The sequence below is a fragment of the Canis lupus genome, chromosome 26 (genome assembly GCF_048164855.1).
Source record: "Canis lupus baileyi chromosome 26, mCanLup2.hap1, whole genome shotgun sequence".
Taxonomy (NCBI): Eukaryota; Metazoa; Chordata; class Mammalia; order Carnivora; family Canidae; genus Canis; species Canis lupus.
Genome location: NC_132863.1, coordinates 42,455,263 through 42,475,564, shown reverse-complemented (window position 1 = coordinate 42,475,564; position 20,302 = coordinate 42,455,263). Strand labels below are relative to the sequence as shown.

Below are 20,302 nucleotides of genomic sequence, written 5' to 3'. Positions count from 1 at the left end.
GAATGCCAAGTCCTCTTCCCAGGTAAAAAGGGAAAAATTGGATGAAGTGGCCGCATTTCCTATCGAAAAAGAAGTAAGCTTCATAGCGAATGCAGCAGGAAGACAAGAGGTCAGGAAGAAAATGCAAAAGGCCTGATTTGGCACAATGTTTCAGAAGGGGAAACCCTTTTCATGTGTTCACAGTGAGTTTTCAAAACAATTGAGGAAAAGTAGACATCTGAGGACTGGAACTACAGCAAGCTGTCAAGCAATTTCTTTTTAAATTTTCTGAATGTAGAAAAAGAGCCTATCAGCTCTGCAGTAGCCAGAGGATGGAGGTTAAATAACCGAGTTTCTAAACTTGCACGATCTCTGGGAAATAAAGACGAAGTTCGAGGAAAACTTGAACCTTGAGCTCCAGTTTTCTGACGTGGACTCAGGAGGGCTGGGCAAGGTGATAGTGAGAGACCCAACTCAGCTCTTGAGTTCTCTGATTCTAGGAGATCCTAGAGGATTGCAAGGCTGTGCAGACCCTCACCATGAAGATGAAATCTTGTTAGGTGAGAGCTGAGAGAAGGGAGAAAGTGCTATCATTTTCCAAGTTAACACTATCAACAAGATACATGGATTGTTAAACGAGAAACATCCAAGACAGACAGCTGATGAGTTTCAGAGAGGCTTGTTAAAGACCTTTCAGAAAAATACCCCGGATGAGAGCTTCAAAACCTGGAGATTGAAACATAGAATATCCTTTGAGAGAGTGTCATTATATTTTTTAAGTGTTTTAAAGGGTTTTTTTTTTTCATTTTTCAGAGATGTGTATTAGCCAAAGACAATGTTTAACATAAGAGGCATAGAAAAGAAAAAAAAAGATAAACAGTTTTCTCTCATACTACCATCTCTTCCGGCCTCAGGTTTGGTTTGGGTTTTTTTCCTCTGCAAAACTAAGATAAGGGTGTAGAGAAAAGCAACAAGGCACTGGAAAAGTTCCTCCTTCATTTAGAATCTTTATCAGGAACTCTGGCCACATTTAATGTGGTAATGTTCCTTGACTCTAATGCAGCAGACACAGCAGGGGAGCAGATTTCAGGTTAATGATTCCCGACTCCCAGGCCCAGGCTTGCCCTGCCATTCCCAGTCTTGCAGATTCAAACATCCAATGTCAGCGTTCACTCTTTACAGGTGCTGATGTCAATCCACAACAGTTTTTAAATTTTATTCACTCCATATTTTGTGAGAGTCTGTCCCCATAGTACAGATGGTTGGGGAAGTTATTTATTAAGCAAGCCCCATGGAAACAGGGACTTGGAAATGTGATTTCTATTGACTGTAAAAGCCAAAAATGTCAATATTCATTATCCTGGCTTAGCAGGAAGCTATTTTTTCTCAATTGCCCCAACGATCCACCTTAACAAATGCACAACATCACAAGAGAAATTTAAGTAGAGTAATTAACATATTTAATCGATTAAGTTGAGAGAAATTAAACGGAAGGTCCTTTTTCTGTCTTAGCATAAATCAATTGCCCTGGAGAGGTAGATGAAATGATTTTGAGTAGTTATCAAAAGTCTCTTGTCAAGGACTCTAAAGAGCACTGGAAGAAATTAAACCAACTCATTTCTAAGTTAGTAAGTGCTCTTTTTATTTAAGCCTAAAAACAAATTCAGGCTTGTCTTCCCTCTGTGTCCTGTGTCCTGAATCCATATCGGTGTCCACATACTTCAGCATATAATTTATGCAATCCAACTCTGTTTTACTTAAAAATACTCATTTGGATATTTCTCAGCATTTCAGAACCTGGCATCTCTGGAAATACAGGTTTCTTAAGGCACCCTGTGGGATTCAATGAAGATTCAACACAACCAGAAATCAAATTCATCATCTGCAAAACCTCCTAAGAGTGAGGGGAACACTCTTCCTTTGGTATAATGGGAAATGATTAGGTTGCAATAAGAATATTAACCATTTGTCCCTTCTACCCGGATATAATCTTATCATCTTGAGGATGCAGAAAACATTTTGCAGCACCTTTAAATCTAACCCTGTGGACACTCAAGGTTTTTAGGGGTGACAGTAGCTTAATTGATTAGATTATCAGCTCTCTATAGATCCTTTCCCTTTGAATATGCACCCAGGGTTTTATTATAGGATGTAACTGCCTAGACCTTTTACTCCTATACAGGCTTTTATTTTTCAGCTAAGAATACAAGTAACTCCTACAAATCCATCATGTCTGAAAAAGGGAAGAATACTTATACACAAAAGACAGGCAGTCTCCAGTGGCCAAATGTTAGTAGTAGGTAGGCAAAACAAGTTGTCTTTGAATAGCTGCTAGTCTGGAATGAATCAATAAAATAATGGCTATTGGGAGCTAAATATCCTTAATTATTTATAGATAACAGTTTCAATTTTTTTGATGGCTATTACTAAGCCACATTTTACCATCACAACAGTAAATAGTACTAGTAATAATAACTGTAATAAGAACATAAGTTAATTATTTTATTTTTATAGGGTGCTTTCCTATGCCATCTCATTTGATCTTTTAGAATGACCCTCACAGGCCATCATTATTCCTATAATTTCATAAGTGCAGAAACTGAGATTCAGAAAGCCTAGGTGAATTGCCTGAAGCTGTTTGTATACACCTGTATTTTCTGATTCCCCAAGTTCATTTCCTGTCTTTAAGATCCTGTAGCCACTCAAGCTTAGGTTGGGTCAGTCACGTGCTGGAAGCATAGGGCAGAAGTTAAGTACAGCAGAAGATCCCCATTAAAACAGAGCTTGGGAGTCTCAAAGACCAGGGTTGAGGCTTGGCTCTGCCACTGACCAGCTGAGTGGCCTTGAGAAGTACATAACTGTTCTGTACTTCTGTTTGTCCATCACAAAAACGGACAGGTTAGGATTAAATACGATAATACATGTAAAGATCCTGGACTAGTAATTGCTCAGGAACTGGTAACGGTTTCATAACAGTCATATCATCTGTTATAGTCATACAGTCTTATAATGATTACCACCATTCATACAGAATGGCGATAAAAGAAGGATGAGGTCAGTTTTAGGAAAACCTTGAATGGCAAGCAAATAAGTATGGTTATTAAGTTATTCATCTTTAAGATCCATCCCTGCTCTTGGGGACCCTAAATGCAGCCAGTTAATATACCCCTAATATACCACAGATCTTTTTTCTTCCTTCTTTTAGAGCATTCAATATGCTCTATTAAGTCTTCTGATAATCCTCCTTTACACTAAAACTTTCCAGAGGCAAGGATTCTCCCAAATTCTAGCGTATTACCTGGCATACAGTGGACACTCAGCTAAGGAGTATCTGTCAAATTGAATTAATTAGAGATGAGGGCATGGCACCTATTATAATGCCTATCCATGGGAGTGGCCTGATGATGGGTTAAGCATTAGGAAGATTTTCAACCAAGTAATGTACAAAGTGGCTGATAAGAGAGGAGGGCCCAGAGGAGCACAGAGCATAGACTGAAAGAAGGATGCTGCAACTGGCAAAAAGATAGGGAATTCAAAACTAGCATCATGGGCAAAGGATTTAATATACCACAGAAGAAGTTTAAACTTGATGAAGAGTGGGTTTGGGGAATGAAGAAGAGACAGATTATGTCATGATGACGGGGGTGATAAGGATACTGGTGGTGCTATCAACACAACCAGAAGTCAAGAGAAGTTTGCAATGGGTAACTGATTATTACAATTTGAACATCATTATTTCTTTAATGGTATTAGTAATTTGACACCTTTTTTTCAGAATCACTAAGAAAATTCACATCAGCTTAAACATAGCCAATAATATCATAAGAGCAAATGCTTATCTAAAAACATACTGTGTCTAAGAAGCTGTTTTTCAACTTTTTAGATTATCTCAAAACCCACATGGATTCTCACCCATTGTGTCCTGAAGTTTGAAAAGTTATTTAATGCCTTCAGCAATTTTTCCATCAAAATTATATTCCTCTGGCACTAAGCCAGGGAGGTAAGAGAAGTAGGATTCTTTTCTTTTTTTTAAGACTTCTTTATTGAGAGAGAGAAAGAGAGAGTGGGGGTAGGGGTAGAGGGAGAGACACTTCAAGCAGACTCCCCACTGAGCGTAGGAGGCAGGGCTCCATCTCAGGACCCTGAGCTGAAACCAAGAGTTGGACGCTTAACCGACTGAGCTACCCAAGAGCCTCAAGGCAGGATTCTTTCCATAGTACCTAACACAACAGTAAAATTACTACCTAGACATTTTAGATATCACTTTCTGACTCAATTCTCCACTCCTCAAGTTTATTGCTTGAAACAATAAAGAAGTGATGGAAGGGCTTTATTTGGAAATACAAGTATATTAAGTTTTAGTGTGGCTTACAGGAGATGAGAGAGCTTTAAAACATTGTCTGTAATCAACAATACAGAAAAAAACTAATTTCAACATCGCCCAAAACAAACACACTTGAAAAAGAGAAATATTCCCACCCAGTCTATAGAGGGTTTGTTCAAAATGTTATGAGTAACTTGTCAAACTATTCAACTAAGTTATTCACAGTTAAATAGTTGAGGGTAGACCAGTCATTAAGCAACAGGAAAATCACCCATTGCACACTTAGTGTGTGGAGGTACAAAGAAAACACTTATTTTCACATTAAAACAAAAACAAAAACAGTAAGGAGTTAGAAAAAAAATTATCCAGTGATATAGAAAACTGACCAGTCTCCTTTATCCACATTCATGAGCCAGTCAGTGGGGAAGGGGGGCTTTACTGGTATCTCCTTTCTGCTCTCAACCAAAGCAGCACATTTCACAGCTACTTAATTACATGTTTCCTCAAAGTGTCTGAGGAATGAGACTGTCTGGGCAAGGCAAACGGAACATCATGCTCTAGCAGGGAAAACTGATCAACTGATGTGATCTCGAGTGCTGTGCTGCCTGCCTGCAGCCAGGTCCCCGACAAAATGAGACATGACATCTGGAACTAAACAGGGTCTCTGTTTGCTACGGAGCACAGTGAAAACAGTCTGGGTATTTACGATACAAAATACTAAGGAAAATGTTATTTGACCTTTACCCACTGGACTGGGACTTGCAAGAGGCCCAAGAAACTTCAGTCTTAGGGGAGCCAAAAGCTACAGGGCAGAATTTGCCAAAGTTCCCTCCACCCCACAGGTCCCTCTCCAGCCCTTCTCCTTCCAGCCTTGCTCAGGAGAAGGAAGTGGCTCCTTCCTCCAAACAGCAGAGGCCCCTTTAGTCCCTGGAGCATCACTCAGAAGCTTATTTCATAACCACAAGGTTCTGGCTCAAAAAAGAATAATAATAAGCACATACTCAACATGAATACAGAGCTAGAAACCAATATAATGTATACATAAGCATCTACACACATATACACACATGTATATGTGCACGCAGACATGCAAATGCAGATGTACATACATGGATACATAAACTACATATATACATATATGTATGCACACATATACCTGACTATATGTACACATACACAGATGTATATGTAGCTCTACAAATGTGAATACATATGCATATTTGTATATTCAGCTAAGCATGCATACAAATACATATACACCCGTGCATGTATTTATATACATATATTGCATGCATACAAATACACACATACATCTATATACATGTGTTCGTGTGTTTATTACATATATGCATATATATAGCATGTAATGCAATACAAAGCTCATAATAATTAGCATGGTTTTTAACATACATGAAAGAGAAATTTCTCTTCTCTTGAAAGCACAAATCTATATACCCCTGTATTAAGCAGGTACTGTTCTGCCTGGAGCAAAAAATGAAATCAGGAATTAGAAAATCATCATGGAAACCATGATTGTGTATGATATCCAAATATTTTAAAGAAAATGAGAAGTAGAGATTTATGAGTTGTAAACGATTTGAGCAATAAATCTTTTTTCTTTTTTTTTTTTTTTTTTAACATAGACCCCTTTGCAACTCGATGAAAGCATGGGCTTTTTGTCCAGAAAAAAAAAAAAGAAAAATGTAATACCCATATCACTATGTACATGAATTCAGCCTGTCCCAGATCCTCCAAAGGTTAAGAACATTTTGCCTAAACATTTTGTAAGTAGATTCTTCTAACCTCAAATTCCATTCCCTAAAAAGCACAAATTTATCAGAAATATTTGATCACATACCCTCCCCTCATTTGTTTTATTCAAAGTCCCTGAATGTTGCTATACCTCTCTAGTATTGAAATCTACTAAATATACTCAGAAATAAATAAGTGGGCAATTTTTTTTTTAAATATCACGAACTGGAGACCCATGATAAAATTTCTAACTGAAATTTCTAACATTTCTTATGAACTTGAAAAAAAGAGGAGTCAGATGTTACGTAAGAAAAGCTTACATAGGATCTGTATATTAGGAGGTATTTTATAACCTCAATATTAAATTACAGCTGCAAGACACACATTTAGATTCATCCATGTGGGCAAATCTTGCATTTTGGAAAGGGTGATAGGCAAATATTAGTATTTGCAAATTCAATTCCTTTCTTAGATCAGCAAAACACATCTCTTTACTTTTTGAAATTTGGATCTGATTGTACTTCAAAGCCTTTCTCTGGGAGACCTCTAACTTGAAAGATAAATCAAACCATTCAAGGCACAGGAGAAAAAGATTTTGTGATGAGATCTGAAAAGAGCCACAAGGCAGAGTCCACTTTTGAGGAGAGAAAGAGCTACAGGGCACCTACTTCTGACTCTACTGCCGACACCAGCCACGATTTGCCCATTTCAGAGGGTGACAACAATAATCTCTAACCTTCAGAGGCCAACATTCTCTTGTTTGGCTGCCCAGCAAACTATGGAGTAACAGAAACAGCAGAGAAACAGAAGGTCATGGACCTGAGGAAGGGGTGCAGACAGGGGAGATGATTCTGTCCTAAGCAATGGGGAAAGATTCACATGGCAGGCTGGACAAGTGGCCAATTGCAGAATCTGTTAGCATGAAGTTACCATATCACTCAATATCCCATTCCCCTCTACTCCTTCCAGACAGGTATCTGGAAAGCAAATAGGCATCCGCTACCCAGATGTGGAGTAATGCAATTAAGAATTTATCTTTCTCTGACAATTATAAGAGCAATCTTCAGAGGAAACCATCTAAACTTATAAGGATCTGACTTTATCTTAGAGTTCCATTTTAACTAATGGTTTCTAAATTACTTGAGTGGAAAATTAAGAATGCAAAACTTCACTTAAGGATGCATTAGGAACAAAGTGCTTTTGCAGTAAAACTTTCATTAAGGAAGCTATGTACACATGCATTTAAAAATACACATCTATTTCTTCAGAATACAGGTAAACAGATAAAGTAATCCGTTTGAATTATGATGTCTGGGGCCATGCTGTGCTTAGACTTCTAAAATGGATAAATTTAGGATTTTTGAAAATCACAGTTATCCAACACTGAGTTCCAAATGCAACCACTTTCTCTCCCACTTTCCCATTTAAGGTCTAAATGATTTCTGCTCTAAAACATATTTTGATATTTGGAGGGAGGGGGAAGAAGAGGGAGGCAGTTCTTTGTCAAAAAAATTGCATTGGAGAATTGGCAAATAAAAGGCAAAATGTTTAAATTTAAAAAATTTTCCTTCTTAAACTTTAATGTATGATATACCTATGAATCACCTCAATGAAGATCTTGTTAAAATGCAGATTCTGATTTAGTAGATTTGGGGAGTGGCTCAAAATTCTTCATTTCTAATAAGCTCCATGGGGTATCAATATTGCCCAAGTTCCTAGAGCCACATTTCCAGGATCAAGGAACTAGGACAATAGATCTCAGCCTGCCTCCAGTCACCTAACACATAAAGAACATGCCTACGTGCACAGGAAGTACTTTCTGAAGCATGCCCAGGGGCTCTCTAAATTCTCAGGATATCGGGTAAAATTTCACCCCTATGCACTCCAGAAAGCATATTAGACAAGACATGTGACAGCTATGTATATAAGTAAAATTTTGAGTTGGTGCTGGTTTATAAGACAAAAGTAAATCATTTGCAAAACTTCCTACTTTATTATTATCAAGGTTAGCTTCCTGGCTATTATTACTGTTCCTTGGGAAAATTAAGAACCCTCATTAAATAGGTAAATACATTCCTGCTACCATTTATCCTTGAGCAATTCTACAGCATTACCCATAGGAAAAGCAGCTCATTAATAAACCAGTCTTTGAAACTGGGGGCAAATACCATGTGACTATTCATTTGAGTCTCACACAAACGTTAGAGATTTTTTTCCTTTTCTATGACACTTACTAAGCATGGCCTGCCTTTTTTGACATGTCATCTTTTCCCACTTTGGTTTCAGCTACTCTGGAGGATGCCAGCTTCCTTGAAGAACCACCCAAGATACATACAACATAAACAAATTGTGTTCCTACTACTTAACACTGTTCTAAGAATTATCTATCCTCAAAATGTTCTCCAAAATTGGTAAAAATTTCTCCATTTATATGGAAACAGACACAGACACTTAATTTGGCTTATTTCTCAACTCAACTCCTAAGTATTATTCAATGATTTCTGTGATACTATAGTGAGAACCACTGTTCTAAATTAGAGAATGAGATGTCCTGCCACAATATCTTGTTTATAGGATTAAGCTTGACAACACAATGTTACTCCAATATTAATATGCTGGTGCTTCGCACACAGTAGGCACACACAGAAAACTTGAATTGTAACATAAATCTGAAGACTCAATAACCAGTATTGCCTTAGAAAACACCAGCATGCTAAAACACATTCTCATCCTCATAATAGGTACACGTCAGCTATAACTCATTGAGTTAATCAGGGTTTTTCACTTAGATTCATCATTTTAATGCAAAAGGCTGGGAGCGGGAAATTAAAACAGCCTCTTTCAGATCCTTTGTTCCAACAGTCCATAACTAACAGAATGACACAACAATTCACTCAAGATCCACATCACAATACCGCTTACCATAGCATATGTCAGTGGGCGCATTCCATTCCTTATTTAAAAAACCACTGTTATACTACCCTATTTTTAAAATTTTAAATAAGATAGATGGAGTATAATTTGAGAACATGAGGCTGCCCTGAACAGACCATCCTATTGGTTTGCAAACTGGCCCTGAAACCAAGAGGGCAGGGCAAGAGGGAAGACAGAGGTAGGCCATGATGGGTGGACAGGTGGCAGTTTTAACCAGCAAAGGAACTTACTTCTGAGGCTTGTCATGGGGATCCCAGAGGAGATCTCCACACCTCCTGCCAGAGTCTTAAAGTTTATAGAGAGGCCTCCATGGGGCTCAACACCACACTGCTCTCTCAAGACTGAGAACTTGAAAATAGCTGTAGGCATAGAAGGGGAGAGAGGGCAGAGTACACAAGCCACGGACAGAGGAGGGACCAGATCACAGGTCAGCCAGGTGGTTTAACTCTGCGACCTCTTCCAACACTCCCTTCCTCCTGCAGCACAGGCACAGTGCCAAAAAAAAAAAAGAAAAAAAGAAAAAAACAACAACAAAAACTTTACAGCAAAGGGTCTTCTAGGGTATAATTGACTGAGTCCCAGGGGTTCCAGGAAGTCATCCAAGGACCACTGAATGGTTGGAAACCATTTTGGAAAAAAGTAACAGAAGGGAAAAAAAATAAAGTAAAATAAATCCAGAAATGGCAATTTTTAAAAGGGCAAGACAATTTTAGATGCAGGAGGCAATGCTGGTATTCAATCATGCTGAGCATTTTTTGTTCTGTGTCCCTGTGAAACCAAAATGGCTAGTCAGTTGCCAGTGTCAACCATAACAGTAACAAAATTGGAACAGTCATGACCCTCTCCTCCACTTGTAAAGATGGATTTGTGTTCCCTCTAGTCCTGTGGACACGGTGTGGGCTTAGCTTGTGCTACCTATTCAAACAATCCTACAAATAAAATGAAAACAGGTGAAGGCACTTGACAGGAGGATGACCCTGAAACACCTCTCCTCCTGTCTTGCGCTTTCCACTTCCATTCTCACGCACTCTCACGGTGTTTCTCCTGCTGCTTTCTTCTTCTAGAGCCTCTAGAAGGAAGGATAATTCTGACCTCTGCTTCTCCCTAAAGACTCGAGGTGGCTCTCAAGGTAAAACCAACACAGCACAGCTTTCTCCATCCCATTTTCTGAAAGGATAAACATTCAGTCTAGGTCAGGAATTACACAAGGAGGGGGAAGAGTGTTTATTTGCTCTTTTGTCAACTTGGCCTGTTGTCCTTGAAGAAATAAAAGCCCACTCTGGAGAAACACTTCAGAAAACCTCTGTTCAGGGAAGAATCGCTTTCTCTTTCTTTTTCTACTATTTTGTTTTTGCTTTTGTAGTTGTCCACATATGTATCACTTTTTTTTTTTTTTTTTTTAAGCTGGAAAATAAAATCATGGAGGAAAGGTTTGAGATCTGGCCTGGACAAGAAATGTGATTAACAAGTTGAGGAACAGATGCTAATTTTGTGTAAACATTGATCCATTGAGGAATTTTATTTAATTGAGTGGTTGGATTGGTTAAAACTTAGTGCTTTTTAAATGTTTAATAGCCAAAAAAAAAAAAAAAAAAAAAAGTTTAGTAGCCAGATCTTTTTCCCTTTCTCTATATGCCTGTGTTGATTCAATGGTAGGGACCCAATAAAGGATAGACCATATGGCAAGACAAGGAGGTAGTTCACAGAAGAGGAAGGAGCCATTGCTATGGGGCTATTTCCATTTCCACCTGCCTTTCCTAAGGTGAAGAGCCAACCCAACAAAGGAATTTCTCTAAGCACCTAACAACATTGGTGGGATACTGTCTGGGGGGATATTGCCTTTTCTTGGATTAGCTCATTTACCACATATAGTTCAGCCAAGGGAAGATGATGAACGATTATTGAAATTGGCACCAGGCTATCCATAAGTTGGGGCAACACAAAGAACCCAGAACGTATGTACCTGTGGCTTCCAGATAGAATATTCTTCAACATCAAAAAAGAGGAAAAAATCAGAGGTTAATTCTCACTTTGAGGGGTATTTTAGCAATAGTTTGAGATGTACTGAAAATGTCCCCAAAGATAACCAGGATCAATAATCATTAAACAACACGTATGTATCTTGGTCCATATTTTAAACCATATGCTATTTTGAATGGTAACATAATATAGTCTCATATAGACATATTTATTATGTGACACCTCAAGATCACTCAGGCATGAACCTCAGTATCCTTCTTTCCCTAACCCATCTAACTTCACTCAAGCCCACACCCCACTGATTTTTATCAAATATGTCTTCTCTTCCCCCTCTGTCTGCCCGCTGCCTGGGTTCAGTACTTCATCATGCCATGTCCACGACTAAAGCAACAGCCTCTCACCTGCATTCCTCCTTCAGGGCTAGCCATGATGTGGGTTTTACCTTACAAGTGAGCTGGGTTTGCTACCCAGCTGTGCCTTTACTTCCCCAAAATAATAAATCCACGCACCAGGCTCTGCAATCTCCCTAAAGGAAAGGACATGTTTTTAAAACATGATTGATCTATCAATCACTCAGTGTATGCTAGTATTAGCACTGCTATCCATCAAAGTATCTTACCCCCTACTTAAAATCTTTCATTTCAAAGGCTCTGAGACCATTGCTCTTAGGACAACATGAATAAAAAGGATACGTCTTTTTACATTGGCTATAAAGGCTTTTAATCACATTAGCCCGCCACATCCTCTTGCATTCACTCACTACAATTCATGCTCTGTTCACCTAAAACTAACTTTAGGCACCCAATTTAGCATATTGTTCCATGATTCCATTTATAAGTCTTCCCCCCACCTCTACATTTGAACCTTGAATCTGCATCCATGAATGCCTTCACTGGAGGGGCACAATTCATGTTCAATTCATCTTAGAGCCTGTATTGTCTGGTATGGATATTGGTGCCCAGGAAACGTGCAGTTAATAGTTGCTGAGTTATTTTAATTGGACACCAGAAGTGACAAATGCATTCCTCTGTTGATGTTCGCAATGCCTCTGAAGTGCCAGAGTAGAGACAGTGGATGGAGAGGAGGTAGAATGAAGTTTGAAGATTCATGCACTGACATTTATATTAAAAATCTGTCAGGGAGAAGGAATGAGCAGCATATTAGTTGCATTTATTCCACTGTGACTTGAAGTGATATCCTTGTCAAGGAAAAGCATGTGGAGAATTACTTAGAACAAAATCATAAAAAAAAAAAAAGATTCAACTATTAGCAAGAAGTTAATTTTGCTTTCAAATACTTGGTTAACTTTTGAGTTCATTTAGATATGTTCATACGTATCTCTCTTTTAGAGGAAAACTCTAGAAGAAGTATGAAAGGTGTGGAAGTCATCAGGAGCTGGGGGATAGAATACAATGGCCCTTGTGTGACAGGCTTGTGTACACACACATGTGTACACACACAGAGAGTACACAAAACTTCACTGTAAGGTTATTTTGCTTTTCTAGATCTTATAAACCTTAGCGTCTGCATTATCTACTTTATACACATATGATTAAAAATCGTGTTCCACTTGTGCTTAAAATCCTCCCGTTGTTCCCCACTGAGTCCTAAGCATGGGTCAATGCATCATTCCCCAGCCAAGTCATTCCCATCCCTCCAGTGACACATGCACCACCCTTTATTCTATCATGGGAGATTCCTTGCAATCCCCAAATGGGCTATGATCTTTCCTACCTTCTGGCATTATGTGTCTATTCCTTCTGTCACTTCCTTTTTCAGTATCTCTGCCTGTCTAAAATGCTTTCTCTGTCTCTCAAAATGTCACTTCAATATCACTCCTCCTGTAAAATCTCATCGTAGTAAACATCTCTTATATTTGTTTGCCTGGTACTATTTTTCCTTTTTATTTTTGGTAAAGCTACTCCCCATGCTTAGTTGGGGACTGCTCCTACATCCCCATGGTCATAGCCTAAGCCAGAAAATCAGAGCCCTCGGTCCCCTGACCACTTCGCTGAGCTCACTGGTCTCAGGAAGAGACTAGGAAGAGTTATAACGGACCCTTATCACAGAAGAATCGGAGAACAGTGTGCAAAATGGAAACTAAAGCATAAAAAACAAGGTGACTCTCAAGGTGACTTGAGAAGCAGGCTTTTTGTTTCAAAGAACAAGACAAATGTACTGCTTCTGGAACCAGAGCTGGAAGTCAAAGAAAAGCCCCCAAGGCTGGTTTTGAAAGGCAGCTATTAAGTGAAAGATCTACAGGTCCTTCCTCTGTCTTATACCCTACATAAAAATCAACTACAAATGGATTAAAGACTTAAATGTAAGACCTGAAACAGTAAAACTCCTAGAAGAAAACATAGGCAGTATGCTCCTTGACATCGGTCTTGGCAATGATTTTTTTGGATTTGACACCTAAAAGCAAAGGCAATGAAAGTAAAAGTAAATAAGCAGACTACATCAAATTAAAAGGCTTCTGCACAGCACAGAAAACCCATCAACAAAATGAAAAGGTAGCATACAGAATGGGAGAAAATATTTGCTAATTATATATACAATAAGGGGTTAATAACCAAAATATATGAAAAACTTATAAAACTTGATGGAAAGAAGGAAGGAAGGAAGGAAGGAAGGAAGGAAGGAAGGAAGGAAGGAAGGAAGGAAGGAAGGAAAGGAGGGGAGGGTGGGCAGAGGAACTGAATAGATATTTTTCCAAAGAAGACATACGAATAGCCAACAGGTACATGAAAAGGTGCTGAGCACCACTAATCATCAGGGGAATACAAATTAAAATTGTAATGAGGTATCAGATTGAGAATGGCTATCATCAAAAAGAAAGGAGGTAGTGTTGCTAAGGATGCAGACAGAGGGAAGCCTCATGCACTGCTGGGGGAAATGCAAACTGGTGCAACCACTATGGAAAAGAGTATGGAGGTTCTTTAAAAAATTAAAAATAGAATTACCTCATTATTCAGCCATCCCACTCCCTATGTGTATCCAAAGGATATGAAAACAGGATATCGAAGGGATAGCTGCACTTCCATGCACAGCAACTGAATTATGGAAACAACCTAAGTTTCTGTCATGGGATGAATGGATAAAAAAAAAAAAAAAAGAAGGTGCAGTAGGAACATCTAGCTACCTCAGTAGGTAGAGCTTTGTGACTCTTGATCTTGGGATCATGAACTTGAGTCCCACTTTGAGTGTTGATTTAACTCTAAAAAATGTGGCATATATGAACAATAGGATATTATTCAGTCATGAGAAAAAAGAATATCCTGCCATTTTTGACAACAGAGATGGACCTTGAAGGCATTATGGTAAGTGAAACAAGTCAGAGAAAGATACTGTATGGAAGCACTTATAAAAAAAACAAAAAACAAACAAACAAACAAAAACACTTACATGTAGAATCTAAAAAAGCCAAACTCATAGAAACAGAGACTAGGATGATGGTTGCCAGGGGCGGGGGTGGGGGGGGGAGGTCAAAGCAAAGGGGAGATGTTAATCAAGAGTAGAAACTTCTGGGGCACCCGGGTGGCTTAGTCAGTTAAGCATCTGCTTTTACCTCAGGCTTGATCCTGGAGTGCGGGGATGGAGCCCGGCATCAGCTCAGTGGGGAGTGTACTTTTCCAACTCCGACCCTCACAGTTTCATGCTTTCACTCTCTTACTCTTTCTCTCTCTCATATAAATAAAATCTTTAAAAAAAAAAAAAAGGGTACAAACTTCTATAATAAGTTTTGTCTTCTATAAGACAAAAATGTTCTGGGAATCTAATGTACAACATAGTGACTGTAGTTAATAATATTGCATTATAACTTGAAAGTTTCTAATAAAGTAGATTTTACATGTTCTTACCACAAAAATAAATGGTAATTATATGATAGGATGCAGGTGTTAGCTAATGCTTCGGTATTAACAATTTTGTAATATTTAAGTATAGCAATTCAACATGCTGTACACTGTAAACTTACACAATGTTATATGTCAATTATATCTCAATAAAGCTGGAAAAAAAGTTAAAAATAAGGTACATTATTTCCCACCAAAAAAGAAAGAAATAAAAGCGAGAAGAAGAGAAGAAAAGAAAGACAAGAAAGGAAAAGAAAAGAAAGAAAAGAAAAGAAAAGAAAAAAAGAAAAGAAAAGAAAGAAAAGAAAAGAAAAGAAAAGAAAAGAAAAGAAAAGAAAAGAAAAGAAAAGAAAAGAAAAGGATCTGGAGGTCTTTGTGCTAAATGACCTCACACTGGGGATCATCAGTTAAAAGTACAGTTGACCTCTGAATGACAAAGGTATGAACTGTACAGGTCCACTTACATGTGGATTTTTTCAATAAATATAGTACAACACTGTAAATGTATTTTTCTTATAAGATGAATATTTTATTTTCTCTAGTTTACTTTATTACAAGAATGCAGTGTATTATACATATAATATACCAAATATATTTGGTATATTTGGCAATGGATCACACGATCAAGCGTTCATATTATAGGTAAGGCTTAGTTAGAGTCAACTATAGGCTATCAGTAATTAGCAATTAAGTTTTGGCAGGAGTTACACACAGATTCTCCACTACATAGGGGATCAGCACCCCCAACCCCCACACCATAATCAAGCAGGTCTTCTTTTTTTTTTTTTTAAGATTTATTTATTTATGATAGACAGAGAGAGAGAGAGACACAGGAGGAGGGAGAAGTAGGCTCCATGCTGGGAGCCTGACGTGGGACTGGATCCCGGGACTCCAGGATCGCGCCCTGGGCCAAAGGCAGGCGCTAAAGCACTGAGCTACCCAGGGATCCCCTCAAGCAGGTCTTCTTACAGCATGGCATAGACAACCTAGTGGGAAAGAGGCTTTAGAGAACACAGGCTCTAGAACTTTCCAGCTTCATTACTCTGAGTAAGATGCCTACATTTTCTGAGCCTGTGTTTGTTCATTATTGAATGGGAATTATAATGTGACAAAAGTAGAGCTTTCGTAAGGATTATAAATGATATACACAAGCACGTAGTGCAGTGTCTGAAGCAAAGTGGTGTCTCCACAGACATAAGTTTCAAGACTATAATCTTTAAGGAAGACTTTCTGAAAATGCACTGCCTGGATGCCTTTGGAAAATGCCAATTTCTGAGCTCCACAACCAACCTACTGAGCCCACTGAACTATTTTGGGATCCCCAAATCTGCATTTTAACACCTCTCCCAGGTTGTTCTTAGATAAGAATCATAAACCTGAAAATGCCTAAAATACCATGAGGAACCAAAGAAATTAAGACAAAGGTGAAAGGTAAGGGCCAGGGCACACTGGAGGGACAGGGGGCTTCCAATTACTGCTGACAGCAAGAGCAGAAATAATACTTGGCAACAATAACAACACGGTATTTGCCAGATTGTTCTAAATACTTCACAGGTAACAATCTTTAACCCTCACAATAGCCCCAGGAAATATGTCCTATCATTATTCCCACCTTTCTAAGGGAAGACACTAAAGTTCAAGGAGATCAAGTAACAGAGCTAAGACCACATAGTGGTTTAATGCTGAAGCTAAAAATCAAGCCCAGGTGATTTCCATAGGACAAGTTCGAAGCCACTGTGCCCCAACAGGAAGAGGTGCCTCAGCATTGCCACAAATGCTACAGTTAGCCCCCCAAATATGGCATTCTAAACACAATCATGGAAACCCACCCCCCCCCGCCCCAGTTGGCTGTCTCCCCAGTATAAACATGACTGCAAACCCATGTCTGCTCTAACATGGCAGCACTCTCCAAGCCAGGTGAATCTGCTGACTGCAAGCCCCATAGGAGCAGGGCCACGCCTCTGTTTTCACCCAGCTATCCCTAGGAGTCCATGGAAGAGCATGCCATAAATAGGAAGGCACCTAATAAATATGAGTTGCATAATGGATACCCCAGGGTGGGTTTGGAATCCAACTTCTGTAGGTTCTTCAAACTACAGGAATAAATGTTTGCAACTCCACTGATCACTCATGGAAAGTCTTTCAAGTTCCTTATATAAGTGCCATCTGACCTATAAACACAGCTTCCCCTGCCTTCGGAAGACCTTCAGAGGCTCCCCTTTAAAATATAATTGTTTCCTTAAAGCCAGAGTCAGGTTCAATTGGTATTTATTGCATGACTACTGTGTGCCCAGAGCTACCCAGGCAGTGTGACTTTATGGAGGGCATCGCATAGTAGCGCTTAATGAATATTTGATAAGCCCTCCGATGTTCAAGTTAGGAATCCACTGAAGAGGAGATGAAACTGAGTCTCAGATGATTTAAGACTTTACAAGACTCAGACCCAGGGCTTCAGGATGTAAGGTCAAGGTCCTCTCCACCAGGTAAAATAGAGATGGTTTAGTAAACAAAGAGTTTAACACAAAAGTACCACAAGCTTTGGGCAGATCTTCTAACTGCAATGGTTTACATTTTCTTTCAATTCTATGCAACATGAAAAATTAAGTATAAGCTTATAATGCCTTATATTTTTATAGTACTTACTACCTCATGACTGGATTCGTTTGAATTAATTCTCAAAGGGCATTTTTTGAGAAAGGTGTCAAGTTATTTATGCAAATGCTCTCTCCATATATCCTATTCAACCTGACATTTGCCGAAGTTTCAAATATGGGGAAAACACATCTAAAATTTGACAGCGAAAACACCACAACAACATTTAATACAATGGTTTATCATGACATTAATTCATGGACAATTTATCAAATGCTGATAATGGATCACAGAGGTGACTATAAGGATTGGGGAATGATGAATCCTACCTTCTCAAGTGGAGGCTGGACCTAGTGACTCATCTGTAATGAAGAGAATACAGTGGAAGTGAAGGGATATCACTTCTAAGACAAGGGTACAAAAGAATGAAACTATCTTGCTGGCACCCCCTTGCCCTTGTGCTTGTCACTCTGATGAAGCCAGCTGCTATGTTGTGAAAAACTCTAATAGACAAGCCCACACGACAAGGAGCCCATGGAGGCCTCTGGTCAACAGCCAAAGAGGAACTGAGGACCTCAATCCAACCACTCATGAAGAGCTACATCCTGCCCATGAACACGTGAGCCAGGAAGCATGTCCTTCTGGACCAGTGCTTAGATGCCTTTGATCTTGTAGGAGCCCCTGAGGCAGAAGATTCCTCTGACCCACACCTAGGTTTCTGACGCATGGAAACAGTGACATAACACACATGTGATGTGTGTTGTTGCAACCATGATTCATTACCGGGTAATTTGTTATATAACAAGGGATAACTAATACAGCATGTCTTTTTTGCCCTAGGGCCACCTCTGACATTAGCTGTGGTTGCAGTGAAGAGTTCCATGTGGACTGAAACCTACCTCCCGTTGGTAGAATCTTACCTGGAGCATGTACAGACTTCCACCTTCTGCCTCAGAGCCTGTTTCAATGCCAAAAGGATCCCTTGGCTAAAAGGGCAAAGAATATTGGCTCTGGTGTCACTCACTCAGAGCAGGACCCAAGCAGGTGGGTAACTGCCCAAACTTCCACTCTTCACGTGGAGTTTTAGAAGGCCTTCTGCATCCTTCCTAGGAGGTTGCCACTGTGCCAGCAGAAATGAACTGCCATTGCCAATAGTAGTAACCCTGATAAAGAGTCCTGTGGTCCTTTTTCCCTTCCCTGGCTTGCTTCTCATACTCCTTTACTTATGAGTCCCATGATCACCTCTCAAATAAACCACCCTCATTCGAGTCTTGTCTTAGGCTCTACTTTTGGAAAAACCATACTAAGACCATGCCAATTGAACTGTCCACCGTGGGAGGACTCCAATAAGCAAAACGGCTTATGGAAGGCAAAGGGCATGGGAGAGGGGAAGCATGGGGCATGTTTAGTAGATGCAAAAGGTATCTTGCAAAAGGTTGCAGAGTTTCCCAGCTTGTCTGAAAGATGGGGGTCACATTTCAATGCAGGTTCCAAGTCCCTTTTCTTGGAGAATCCAATTCCTGGGAAGAGGCCTAAGGGCCACGTTTTTAACTCGTAAGTGTCCCAGTTGATATTAGCAGGCAAGTTTGGGTAATAGTGGATTTGCAAAGTATGGGCCTGTCAGGGGCAAGAGAGGAAAGAATAGAGCAAATTTGGTCAAAACCATGAAGGTGAAGAACCTCAAATTCTTCCTTAAAATACTGGAATGCATTCTGAAAGCAAATGGGGAGCCATTGAGGGTTTCTGAGCAGAGAACTATGATGATTGAGGCACTATGAAAAGGAGCAGCAAGACAAAAACAGATTTCCTATGGCAAGAGTTTGGTGAGCTGTCACATTGGGAACATGAAAGCCAATATAGAGGTGATTGCAAGCATTCAGGTGATGTGGAACAGAAATTCAAGTGAGATAATTGACAAAAAAAATGAATAGCATTTCATAAAATAAGCTTGAAATTTGAATTAAATAGGCTTGCTTCACAGCATTTCCCTTTCTGTACTGCCTGCAGACTACGTTTGTAGGGCCTCTGTGCATTTCTTTATCATTCTTGGCATGCAGTATTAATCTCTTTCTGGTAATTAATTACCATTACATTACTCTCAAAGTTATAGAATTTTCTCAGGGGAAAACTCTACTGCGCACTTAAAAAATGGATGGTTATTTATGTAGCTGGACCACTTGGAAACATTTACATTTTTCCTTTATGATGATTAAAGCCTAATGCAAATAGAGTTTTTAACATAGGTTCCAAACATAATTTTTTTACGTGTATAATTGGAAGTTTGACACTTACCTGAGTGTTAGTTTGGAAGTGAAGCAGATTTTCTAATTAAATCAAAGAAGAAATTCATTACTGCTCTGAAACAAAATGTTAAAACAGAAAGAAAGAATAAAATACCAACACAGTCTTTTTGTTTGGGCTGCATTTTGCTTACATATTTGTTTGTTTTGGGGGGAAAAGGATTAAGCAGTAACTATCACAATAGATTGTCCATATTCTTAGGACAGAAACTTATTATTGTTACCATTTTATTTTTTTAAGATTTATTTTTATTTATTTGAGAGAGAGAACCTGGAGAGAAGGGAGAGTCTTCCAAGTAGACTCCCCACTGAACTTGGAGGGTGACCCAGGGCTCGATTTCAACACCCTGAGATCAAAACCTGAGCTGAAACCAAAAGTCGAACGCTTAACCAACTAAGCCACCCAGGGGCTCCTATTTTTACCATTTTAATAACAAATTCATCCTTGCTCTCTATACCTCCACTTCTCCCCTTCTTTCCCCTTCTCTCACTTTAGAACACTTGGAAGTATAGGGCACAAAAGTATCAATTAACCTCAAATGAGATGCAGCATTTCTCTTTGTTACACACATCCTGAGTAACAATGT

At 39.1% G+C, this 20,302-nt stretch overlaps 1 long non-coding RNA gene across 1 annotated transcript; it reads right to left on the bottom strand.

Annotated features, from left to right (window-relative positions):
• Positions 1 to 14,536: 14,536 nt before the first annotated feature.
• LOC140617916 (uncharacterized) lies at positions 14,537 to 19,773 on the bottom strand. The gene is made up of 3 exons (XR_012018064.1): positions 19,708 to 19,773; positions 17,745 to 17,777; positions 14,537 to 14,669 (listed from the first exon to the last, which is right to left on the bottom strand). It is a non-coding gene; the product is annotated as an uncharacterized lncRNA (long non-coding RNA).
• Between the last annotated feature and the right edge of the window lie 529 nt (positions 19,774 to 20,302).